Consider the following 11,803-nt stretch of genomic DNA (forward strand, 5'->3'; position numbering starts at 1 on the left):
GGGACAAAGAGGGAGGGAGGGAGGGAGGAAGGAAGGAAGGAAGGAAGGAAGAAAGGAAAGAAGGAAATAAATTTGATTCTTTTAGCCCATAAACTTGTGATGAAGCAACAGTTTTGGAAAGCTGCCCTGCTTTGGTGGAAATAGCAGATGGCAAGATTCTGATATCTTCTACTATGAAGTTCAAAACAGTCAGAAGTGGGCAACTTGGTTTTTCTGAAATGTATCATTCTGATATCGGACTCAGGCCTAGAGGAAATTTTTTAATGCCTCTGACAGATCTAAAGCACATCTTCTGAGAGCACCATGCGAAAGCGGCCGCTGTCCTGTTTGCTTGGCTTCATTGATCCAAATCACAGGGTTGACGATTTTCCTTCAAATGGATATAGTGAGGGATTCTGCAGCTATATAAAGCATTTGAGTGAAGGTGATACTTGCTTCTTGACTGCACAGATGCCACTTTTTGCCTTTGAGGACTTGCTAAAGAGTTCTGACTTTTCCTCCTGTATGTTTTCTGTGCACAAGTCATGTTTTGTGGTGAGGACCATGGATTTTATTTCATTTTTTTCATAATCTTTCTATGCAAATGAGACCTTGAGGCTGCAGAGAAAAAAATTATTGGGATGCACAAATCCAAATGGAAATAGGCTCATTAGTTTAGCTAAGGAGAACACTTCTGTTATTCTAATGATGTTCAAGCTTTAATCACAGAATTTTCGTGCAAAAGGAAAAATACACATATTATATACGTGTGTGTGTGTGTGTGTGTGTGTGTATCTCCTGTAAAAATAGAAACAATATATTGTATTAAAGAGGTTATAGCTTCAGAAATTTTATTTTTTCAAATATTATTCTTAGGTCTGTAGTATGAAAGTTCTTTTAAAATAAACTGTACAACAGTTTCACAAAATATTCAAAATAAAAAAGAGGGAGTGTAGGATATTAATTGTCACTAAATTTAATAATTAAAATACTAAAAATTTTACGAAGGGGTGACCACACTAAAACTCATATACACCCAAAGATCTCTTAAAAATTAGATTTTTCAGGCTGGGTGCAGTGGCTCATGTCTGTAATCCCAGCACTTTGGGAGGACAAGATGGAAGGATCACTTGAGGCCAGGGGTTGGAGACCAGCATGGGCAACAGAGCAAGACCGCATCTCTACAAAAATTTTGTAAAAATTAGCTGGATGCAGTGGTGTGTGCCTATAGTCCTAACTACTTAGGAGGTTGAGGCAGGAAGATCACTTGAGCCCAGGAGTTCAAGACTGCAGTGAGCTAGGATTGTGCCACTGCATTCCAGCCTGAGGAACAGAGTGAGACCTTCTCTCTAAAAAAGAAAAAAAATAGACATTTTGAACATTACAAAAGCCTACAATCTTTTTGAAATTGATTACTTTAGTTAAATTCTTCTCCATTCAGTGTGATTTTAGAAGCAATCCTTTTACATCTGGAAAATGAAGAATAATTTATTATTTCACCCAGAGAATGATAAATCAATCTATCAAAATACAGCAATCTAGAAAGCTAATAAATAATGTTCTAATTAGGAAGACCTACTGCCAGTAGGAGTAATAGATAATAACAATACTATTTGCTTATTCCTTTTATTTTAGTAGAAAAATAAGAGAAAAATAAGCTTTTAAAATAATTTATTTACTTATTTATTTTTGAGATGGAGGCTTACTCTGTCGCCAGGCTGGAGTGCAGTGGCATGACCTCGGCTCACTGCAACCTCTGCCTCCGGGTTCAAGCGATTCTCCCTGCCTCAGCCTCCTGAGTAGCTGGGATTACAGGCACCCACCATCATGCCCAGGTAATTTTTGTATTTTTAGTAAAGATGGGGTTTCGCCATGTTGGCCAGGCTGGTCTTGAACTCCTGACCTCAGGTGATCTGCTCGCCTCAGTCTCCCAAAGTGCTGGGATTACAGGCGTGAGCCACTGTGCCCGGACTTTTAAAATAATGTAAATACTTTACACATGTACACATAAAAATGGATGTTGGTTGGGTGTGGTGGTTCATACCTGTAATCCCAGCACTTTGGGAGGTCAAGGTGGGTGGATCACTTGAGCCCTTGAGCCTTGGAGTTTGCGACCAAGCTTGGCGACATATGGAGACTCTGTCTCTACAAAAAATGTAAACATTAACTGGGCATGGTAGTACATGCCTGTGGTCCTAGCTACTTGGGAGGCTGAGACAGGAGAATCGCTTGAGCCTGGGATGTTGAAGCAGTAGTGAGCTCTGATTGCACCATTGCACTGAAGCCCAGGTGACAGAGCAAGACCCTGTCAAAAAAAAGGATGTCAGTGATAATGAGTTGCTTATAAAGATAGAATTAGAGTTCGAGGGATGACTGGGGAGGTCTAGTGTATTATAACCCCTACCATGTGCCCGTCAGGGGCTGGTACTTAAAAGTCCACACAGTAACTGCAGAATCTGGGAGGTGTGTAAAGAGAGTCTCTCAAATAGTGCTTAGTTATTAGTTCAGCGGTGGTCAGTTTGAGCATAGCTATAAAATGAGTTTATCACGGTGAAAAGTGTGTAAGCATCACTATCTTGTAGCATGTAGTTTCCCAGCAGGGCCATGAGACACCCAGTGGACATTTCTGAATTGTACATTCAAAAAAATGTTACCACTGGCTAAACGTTTTTTTCATTTAACATAAAAGTTAGTCTTGGGGGTGTCATTCAATGCCTTTTCTGCTTCCTTCAGAATTATAAAGGCTTCCGCCACAACTTTGATCTGAGCCCAGTTATGAACTTCATACAAAGCCACAGAGAGGAGCCTGTGTCTGTTCAAGAAAGGCTCACGAGATCCCACGGTAAGGGGAGAGGAGATGGGGTAATGAGAAAGAAAGGCAGCTTTCCAGGGGCCGAGTCCAGAAGACCAGACTTGTCAGAGAACGGAACTAGCTTGCCCATCTCAGCCCACAAGAGAGTTTCACACCACGTGCTATTCTGGTTCCACACATTGAAGCACTTGGGTGACTTGGAATGGCCTCCATCTAAGCTGCATCTTCCCTCACAGTTCCAAATATAAATGCAATGCATTCCCTGGGTTCCTGCCAGCCATTGTCACATTTTTGCTTCACAGCTGTCTCCTGTCCGCCCCCTGTCCTATTCATCTGCCCCTTGCTAAACAGGTATTCATGAAACATGACTGCTTGTTTATGAATAGCTGGGATGTAGACATGACATATGGAAAGAGAAGCTGCCAATTTTTCCCCAACCAAAAGTGAAAACAGTGCTTGGACCTAACAAGCATAGAACGTTTGATCCCACAGCAGAGCTGGTGGGAAGGCTGGGGGCAAAATCTCACACTGTCCACCATTGGCTGTAGACCAAAGGGAGGCTGCAGGGAGGTGGGGCCATTTCAATCGCAGGTCCCCACCCACTACGAGCACTTCCTCACCCACATCCTCTGTTTTAATCTTTTCTCTCTATCTCTTATCAACTTCCAACATATGATAAAGTATCACCTTTTATTGTTTCTCTCCCGGCTCCATCACCCGCTAGAATGCAACTGCTACAAAGGCATGGATTTGTCCCCAGTTTCCAGAAACATGACTGGCATGTAGTAGATGCTCATTAAAGACTTATTTATTTATTCACTGAGACAATGTCTTGCTCTGTCGTCCAGGCTGGAGTGCTGCGGTGTGATCATGGTTCACTGCAGCCTCAAACTCCTGGGCTCCAACGATCTTGTCACCTTAGCTTCCTCAGTAGCTGGGATGACAGGCATGTCCTACCATCCCTGGCTAATTTATTTATTGTTTTTGTAGAGATGGGGTCTCACTGTGCTTCCCAGGCTGGTTTCGAACTCCTGGGCTCTAGTGATTTTCCCACCTTGGCCTCCCAAATTGCTGGGATTACAGACTTGAGCCACCACGCCTGGCCCTAAAGACTTATTAAACACACGGGAAAATGAATGAGTGAAGCCCTCGTTCAGGCCACAACTTTAATAATATTAAAGAGGAGATATTTTCTTTTGGTATTCTAGCTAAAGACTTTTGGGATGAGATGGATAAGAATATTAACAAATGTGTTTTTAAAAAAATATATATACATATTATGAAATAAAACATCTGGAAGACCTCCACAACTCAAGGAAGCAATATTCTACAAATGACCTATGTGTGAAGTGGCAGAACCATGAATGGATAAAAGGTTTGTCTGAAGCTTAAGATAAACCTGTGGGTTTTAAATTTATAGACTTTAAAAATTCAGTGATAGGATTTCAGATTCCACACTACCTTATCTTTGAGAAGCTAATGATGATCAAGTTTTGTCATCAAAGGAGAACATTCACAGTTATTTGAAAAGATTACTAAAATACTTTTTCTAACTATATATCTTCATGAGGTTAGATTTTCTTCATCTACTTTAACCTACTTTAACCTGAACAACGTAAGGAATGTTGATCTGAGAAACTGGTCGTCTCCTCATAAGTCAGATATTAACAAGATTTGTAAACATGTAAAACAGTACTCTTCCCCTATGAAAATTTTTTCCGTTTGAAAAAATACATCCCATTTTTCATAAAGTTACATTATTTATGTAAAATGTAGTGGATTTATCTTTAAAATTATTAATTAGTCAAAAACCTTTTAATTTCAGATAATATAGAAATGTTAATTTTAATTTATTACAGCATTAAATTTAATGCAATGTAATTTAATTACAGAACATATAGACACTTACAATGCACAAAAACAAAAGTTCCTCTAGGCCCTTAATCATTGTTAAGAGGGCAAAAGAGGCAGGGCGCGATGGCTCATGCCTGTAATCCCAGCACTTTGGGAGACTGAGGCAGGTGGATCACCTGAGGTCAGGAGTTTGAGACCAGCCTGGCCAACATGGTGAAACCCTGTCTCTACTAAAAATGCAAAAATTAGCCATGTATGGTGGCACATGCCTGTAGTCCCAGCTACTTGGGAGGCTAAGATAGGAGAATTGCTTGAACCCGGGAGGTGGAGGCTGCAGTGAGCTGAGATCGTGCCACTACACTCTAGTCTGGGCAAGACAGAGCGCGACTCTGTCTCAAAACAAAACAAAAAAAGAGGGCAAAGGAATCCTGTGACCAACACGTTTCACAATGTCTGCTTGATTTTATAAGTGATGGCACTTTTCCCCTGAAATCTCTGCAGTTTTATAAATCTCCCTCCCTGTCTGACTGCCTCAATCCTTTTCTATCTCTGCCAACTCAAAATGGTTGAGGCAATAAAGACAGCATCCGTAACAAGATGTACTTAGATTCAGGACCTCTGGGCTGGGTCAATTTGAGAGCTTAACAATGTCCTCCAGTAGCCAGGTTCTCTGTGTCTTGCAGTCCTGTGTTTCATGAGTCATCAGCCCATTTCACTCATGGCAGAAGATGGCTGCTGTACCTCCAGCCATCACAGCTTCATCCACTAATATATGTAAGCCCAATTAAGATCATTTCCTCCCAGATTTTCTCTTTTAAGAGCAAAGACATTCTTTCAGGGCTCACCCCCTATTCCTCATCCCTGATTTACACACAGCCCCTAACTAAAAGTAATCAGGTGTAGCCAGGCATGGTGGCTCACACCTGTAATTCCAACATTTTGGGAGGCTGACTCAGGAGGACCACCTAAGGTCAGGAGTTCAAGACCAACCTGGCCAACATGGTGAAACCCTGTCTCTACTAAAAATACAAAATTAGCCAGGCATGGTGGTGGGCACCTGTAATCCCAGCTACTTGGGAGGCTGAGGCAGGAGAATCGCTTGAACCCAGGAAGTGGAGGTTGCAGTGAGCCAAGATCATGCCATTTCACTCCAGCCTGGTCGACAGAGTGAGACTCCCTCTCAAAAAAAAGAAAAAAGAAAAAAAAAAAAGCATGAGAAAGCATGAAGGAACCCTGGGAAAAAATACAGGCTCTGCCAACAATAAGGAAAAATGATGGTTGACTGGGTAGCCAGTAGCACATGCTGCCAATCATTTGCTTATTTTGTGTCAAGTTGTTTGGCAATGTAGTTCTTTATATATTATATATTATTATGTTACTCTTTACCAAAATATAAAATATTGAGATGTAATTGCAATTGTGACCCACACACATACATGTAGATGCATGTTCTGTGTATCGCAAATGTGTTCTCTCATTCTGTACTTGTCTTCAATTCTTAGAAACTTTGTTACAATCATGTTGTGCAATCAAATAGCTTGGCACAAACATCTGTTTTGTTCCTTCTGAGTTTGATTTTTTTTATTGTTGTTTGAGACAGAGTCTTGCTCTGTCACCCAGGCAGGAGTGCCGATCATGGCTTACTGCAGCCTTGAACTCACAGGCTCAAGCAATCCTCCCACCTTAGTCTTCTGAGTAGCTGAGACTACAGGCGTGTGCCAACACTCTTGGCTAATTTTTTTTTAAATTTTTTGTAAAGTCGGAGGGATCTCACTGTATTGGCCAGGCTGTTCTTGAACTCCTGAGCTCACGTGATCCTCCTGCCTTTACCTCCCAAAGTGCCGGGATGGCAGGCATGAGCCACCATGCCCAGCTGCCTGCCGGGTTTCAATCCTTCCTTTCCCAGCACACATGTAACTTTAAAAAGGTCTTGTAACTAACTCTCCAATAAAATTGTCCCGGGCGTATAAATGTCTTGACGTTTTCTTCAAATGCCTCCCTAGGAAAATTGGCACACACCTATTCCCAGCAACAGGGAGGAGAGAAAGGTTTACTCCGAATGCACCCATGACAAAGCTCACCTGCTGCCAAGCTCTCCATGGCTTCCTGGAGACCAACACACACAGGAACAGAAGCCCGGCAACCCCCAGGGGAAGATGCCTCCTCCGGGTTTAAAAACGGAGCTACCCTTTTGCCCGGGGATCATGAGCGTTGCCTTGTGACTTAGTGCCTTATACTCTGCTTTCAGAGCACCAGTTCTCAGTGGAACGGGAGAAACAGGCGGGTGGCGAGGGGTGGGGTGATTTATGGGACAGAGAATGGTGCCACACCTACGCTTGTTTGTGTTGGGAGACAGAGGCCTCCTGTGTGCCCTAAACATGTTGTTTAAACATCCCTGCAATTGCCCCAACGTCTCTTTCTCTCTGGCTGTTTCAACCCTTTTCTATCTCTACCAAATCCATGCTCCCCCCTCTCCAGGCCTCCTGGCTCCAGCTACCCTCCCCAGCGCCCTCAAATCTCAGAAATGCAAGCAGTGCGTCTCAAGCCTGGCTGCGCATTGGGAACTCCTGGAGTCCTGGTTCACGTAGCTGGGTCGGGGGAAGCCCCGGGACGCAGGGTTCTGATTTCAGAGTTCAGATGCCTAAGAATGTGCATGACACAGTTTCCCAGGTGATGCTGATGCTGCCGGACCAGGACTGAGCCTGCACATCTCACCCCGAATTCAAAATCAAAAGATGGGGTGAGGGTTCTCAGCAAAACGCAGCCTGAGATTCTATTTCGGAGACCCCTGTTCCAGAGAGAAGAGCGGTGTGCCTGACACTTGGTGGGTGGGACCCAGGGACGCTGCTCAACACCCTGCAGGGCACAGGACGCCCCCAACAGACAGTCATTCCACTTAATTATTAATAGTGATAAAGTTGAGAAAGACTCTATCTATTGTCTATCTATGTATCCATCTATCTACCCATTCATCTATCATCATCATTTATCTATTACCTATGTATCATTTCTCTATTACATGTCTATACATCTAGCCATCCATCATCCATCTATCATCATTATTTATCTATTATCTATCATTTATCTAATATCTGTCTTCCTATCTATCTTCATCATCATCATCAATCTCTCATCTATCTGTTTATCATCTATCTCCATCTATATGTCTATGTATCTGTATATCTATCATCTATTTATCACCTATTTCTCCATCCTATCTATCATCTATCTGTCCATCCATCCTGTCTCATCTATTATCTACCTATGTATCATCTATCATGTATCTACTGATCTATTTATCTATCCATTATCTATCTATTTATTTATCATTTATCTAAACAGTGACTCACAGTCTCAGAATGATTCTGCCCCTGCCCCCACCAGGGGACACTGTGCAATGTTTGAGGTCAGTTTTAATTGTCATTACTGGAAAGTGTGCTAATGGCATCTGGCAGATGGAGCCCAGGGACGCTGCTCAACACCCTACAGTGCACAGGACGGGCCCACCACAGAGAATCCAGCCCTGAATGCCACAAACGCCTTGGTGAAAAACTCCAGTAGTAACTTCCATCCAACCCTGGGAAAGGGATCAGGTTGACAATCACATCATTCTGAGCAGTCCAGGAGGCAGGAGCTGTCTGAGTCATTTGTAAATACACCTCTCATTAGAACATTCGTAAGACCCTTTCCTGTAGGAGGATCCTCCCTTACCCAGAGCAAGATCACAGCACTCCACGGTTTCCCTGCTGGAGCAATGAGAAGCCAACACAGGCCCCATGGAACGAGTTGGCAGCACGAGGCTGTGCAGACATCTGGCAACTGTTGGAGCCAACAAGGAGAAAGCACAGAAGCTGGGAAAGTCTCCCCTTCCTTGCACAAGAACTGAGACTTCCTTGGAGGGGCCAGCTTCATCCTGGCATTTCTCTTCTTTGGGGCTGGCATCCAGAGGATAGAAAACTGAGGTTGTACTGGCAAAGGGGGCTCCGCCGGGGCACTTCTCAGCTCCTAAGGATTTCCCCAGTGACTCAGAGGCTGGACAGATTTAAAAGTGGACCCCCTATGGAAAATGGTACAGAGATTTCTCAAAGAACTAAAATTTTATCCACCAGTTGATCTAACAGTTCCACTACTGGGTATTCACCCAAAGGAAAACAAGTCATTATGTCAAAAAGACACACCATTCACAATAGCAAAGATATGGAGTCAGCCCAGGTGCTCATCAACAGGTGATTGGATACAGAAAATGTGATTTATGTGTACAATGGAACTGTATTCAGCCATGCAAAAGAACGAAATTCTATCTTTTGCAGCAACATGGATGAAACTGGAGGCCATTATCTTAAGTCATTATCATACTGAGAAAAAGAACGTCAATTACCACATGTTCTCACTCTAAGTGGGAGCTAAATAATATGTCCACATGGACATAGCGAGTGGATTAATAGACACTGGAGATACAGAAGGGTGAGAGAGTGGGAGGATGGTGGAGAATGAGAAATTACTTAATAGGTACCATGTACACTATTAAGGTGATGCTTACCGTGGAAACCCAGACTTCACCACAACTCAGTATATCTATGAAACAAAATTGCACTTTACCCCATAAATTTACACAAATAAAATAAAATAAATCAGTAAAATTTGATATGTAAACCTGTTTAATACAAACGAATGCAGAAAAATATGTTGTAATAACGTATAAAAAAATAAAGGTGCCTTCTTGATGCTTAATATGCCTGCAGATATCTTACAAAGCCCCAGTAGCCGCGAGGTAAATTCTTGCATGCAGCCTGCTGGAGGTCAGAGACAGCCTCCACTGTTTATTTACAGCTCTGGGTCCATCTGTGAAGTAGAGCTAAAAACACCACCGATACCTGTCCCCAAGGCTGAGCTGATGCAGGAACAGCCGCCAGCACAGTGCCTGCTATCCACAGACCATCGATCATCCTAGGTATTAATCTAGATCAGGAAGTCCTGACTGTAGCTTGCATTGATCGCCATTGACAGTTTCGGCAAGAATCTGGGTTCCTTTGCTGTCGCTTTCTCATGGTCACGTGAAGGCTTTTCTTCTCCAAGTAAGTTCACTCATTCAACTCATGCACTCATACATGCATGCATTCACGCATTCATTCACTCATTCAACTCATACACGAATGCATTCACACACTTCTTCATTCAACTCATGCACTCATACATGCATGCACTCACACAATCATCCCTCACTCAACTCATGTATTCATACATGCCTGCATTCACACATTCATTGATTCATTCACTGAATTCACTCATGCATGCATGCACACTTTCACTTATTCATTCATTCATCTCTTGTCCATGCATTCAATTCGTTCATTCACTCATACATAATACATTAATTCATGAAGCGTTTGCAATCTTCACTCATGTGTGTGCATTAACACACATGCTAGTTTGTTCAGCTCATTCGTGTACTATATTTATTCACTCATTCATTCATCCACATATTCACACTTGTCATGTATTCTGTTCATTCACTCACACACACATTCATTCCTGTATAAATGCATGCCTTCATGTGCTCATTCAATCCTGCATGCATGAATTCACTCACTCACTCAGGCAGGCATGAGCTCACCTGCTCACTCATTCATGCACTCATGCATACACGAATGCACTTGTTTACTCACTCATACATGCACTTATACATGCATGAATTCACTTCTTAAGTCATTCATGCGCTCAATCACCTATGAATTCACTTGTTCACTCATTCATGCACTCACTCATGCAGGCATGAATTCACCTTCCACTCATTCATGCCCTGTGCATGCATGGATTCACTTGTTCACTCAATCATTCATGCATTCAACTCACTCATTCACTCATTCATAGATTCATGCCTTCATTCATGCATGCATGCATTCACCTGGTTTTTCCACACAGTCACACCTCCATTCATGCATATATCTCTAAATTCATTCACACATGCATTGGCTCATTCATGCCTTCAACTCGTGCATTCACGTGTGAATGCATTCATTCCCTCCTTGGCGCAAACATTGATTCACTGGTTCATCCATTTCCTGGCTCGCTCATTCATGAGTAGTTATTTGTTCATTCACGCCTCACATGTACTCACGCATACATGCACTCACACATACATGCACTCACGCATGCATGCACTCACCGCATGCGTACAGCCAGTCACTCGCTCGCTATGCATTCAACAGCTGAGATCTGAAACACTCATTTATTCTCTCTTTCGTGCACTCATTCATTCATTCATTTATGCGTGCAAGTATGCGCACGTGCATTTTTCATGCATTCAACAAGATCGCGTATGAGCCCTGCCTTCTCGCTCTAGGAGGCTTCCAGAGCGGCCTCCGCTCCGGCTGCGCGCCGGCCTTGGGCCCAGGGCCTTAAGTCATCGTAAACATTTACTTTGGGGCCGGCTGATTAAAGGTTAAATGTCCAAACCTAGAAACCGCCGACTGCCGAGGGGGCCGCGGCGGGCGAGGGGCGGGGCGCGGGCGTGGATCGCAGCCCCTGGCAGTTCCCGGGTCTCTCTCCCCGGCAGCCGGGGCTGGGCACCAGGCGGCGCGCGGGCTTGCAGGCAGGGGCTGCAGGGCGGAGGAGAGGACCCGCGCCCGCGGGGGCTGGGCGGAGGCGGGGCCGGGCTTCCGGACAGAGGCCAATCGCTGCCCTCGGGGCCTCCAGCGCCGGCCCTGGGCCGAGGCAGCCAGAGCGCGGAAGAGGTGCGACGGGCTGTAGCGGGGTGCAGGGGACTGTGGGCAGTGGAGGAGGCCTGGGCGCGGCGGGGGGCCGGGGGGCGCAGAGACTGCCCGAACGCCTAGGAGGTCTGGCGGGTGGGTGGTGTACAGTGGGGCGGGGGCGGAACCCAGAGGCCGGGGCTGGGGGAGGGGCGCCGGCCTGGAGTGCAGAGGAGGGGCGAGGGGCGCAGGGGGCTGGCTGGAGGTCAGAGGTTGGCCAAGCGCGAAGGAGGGGAGGGGTGCGGGGCGCCGGGGTAGGCCAGGGGCGCTTAGGGGTGAGTGCGCCGAGCCGGGGCACCGAGTACTGGGGAATACAGGCCGTCCAGGGCGCGGCGGGGCGCGGGGAGACGGAGGCTGCCCCAGTACGGAGGACAGACGGGGGCGGGGGCTTAGGGCTGGGAGGCTTGGG

General features: G+C 44.9%; 1 protein-coding gene and 1 long non-coding RNA gene across 6 annotated transcripts in view; one reads left to right on the forward strand and one right to left on the reverse strand.

The window, feature by feature from the left end:
- Positions 1-6,922, reverse strand: part of LOC105506210 — a 13,321-nt gene extending 6,399 nt beyond the window's left edge. Inside the window, exons 1-2 of the long non-coding RNA XR_001000891.1 lie at positions 6,727-6,922; positions 2,024-2,124 (exon numbers count right to left, since the gene is read on the reverse strand). This is a non-coding gene — a long non-coding RNA (uncharacterized LOC105506210). The remainder of the gene's footprint in view (positions 1-2,023; positions 2,125-6,726) is intronic.
- Positions 6,923-11,197: 4,275 nt separating this feature from the next.
- Positions 11,198-11,803, forward strand: part of GYG2 (glycogenin 2) — a 52,827-nt gene continuing 52,221 nt past the window's right edge. For 2 of the 5 annotated variants that reach the window (XM_011934281.1, XM_011934283.1), the window contains exon 1: positions 11,198-11,379. The gene's annotated coding sequence lies outside the window, so the exon portion shown is untranslated. The other 3 variants (XM_011934280.1, XM_011934284.1, XM_011934282.1) reach the window with 2 other exon arrangements.

This window comes from Colobus angolensis, unplaced genomic scaffold (genome assembly GCF_000951035.1).
Source record: "Colobus angolensis palliatus isolate OR3802 unplaced genomic scaffold, Cang.pa_1.0 Scaffold133, whole genome shotgun sequence".
NCBI lineage: Eukaryota > Metazoa > Chordata > Mammalia > Primates > Cercopithecidae > Colobus > Colobus angolensis.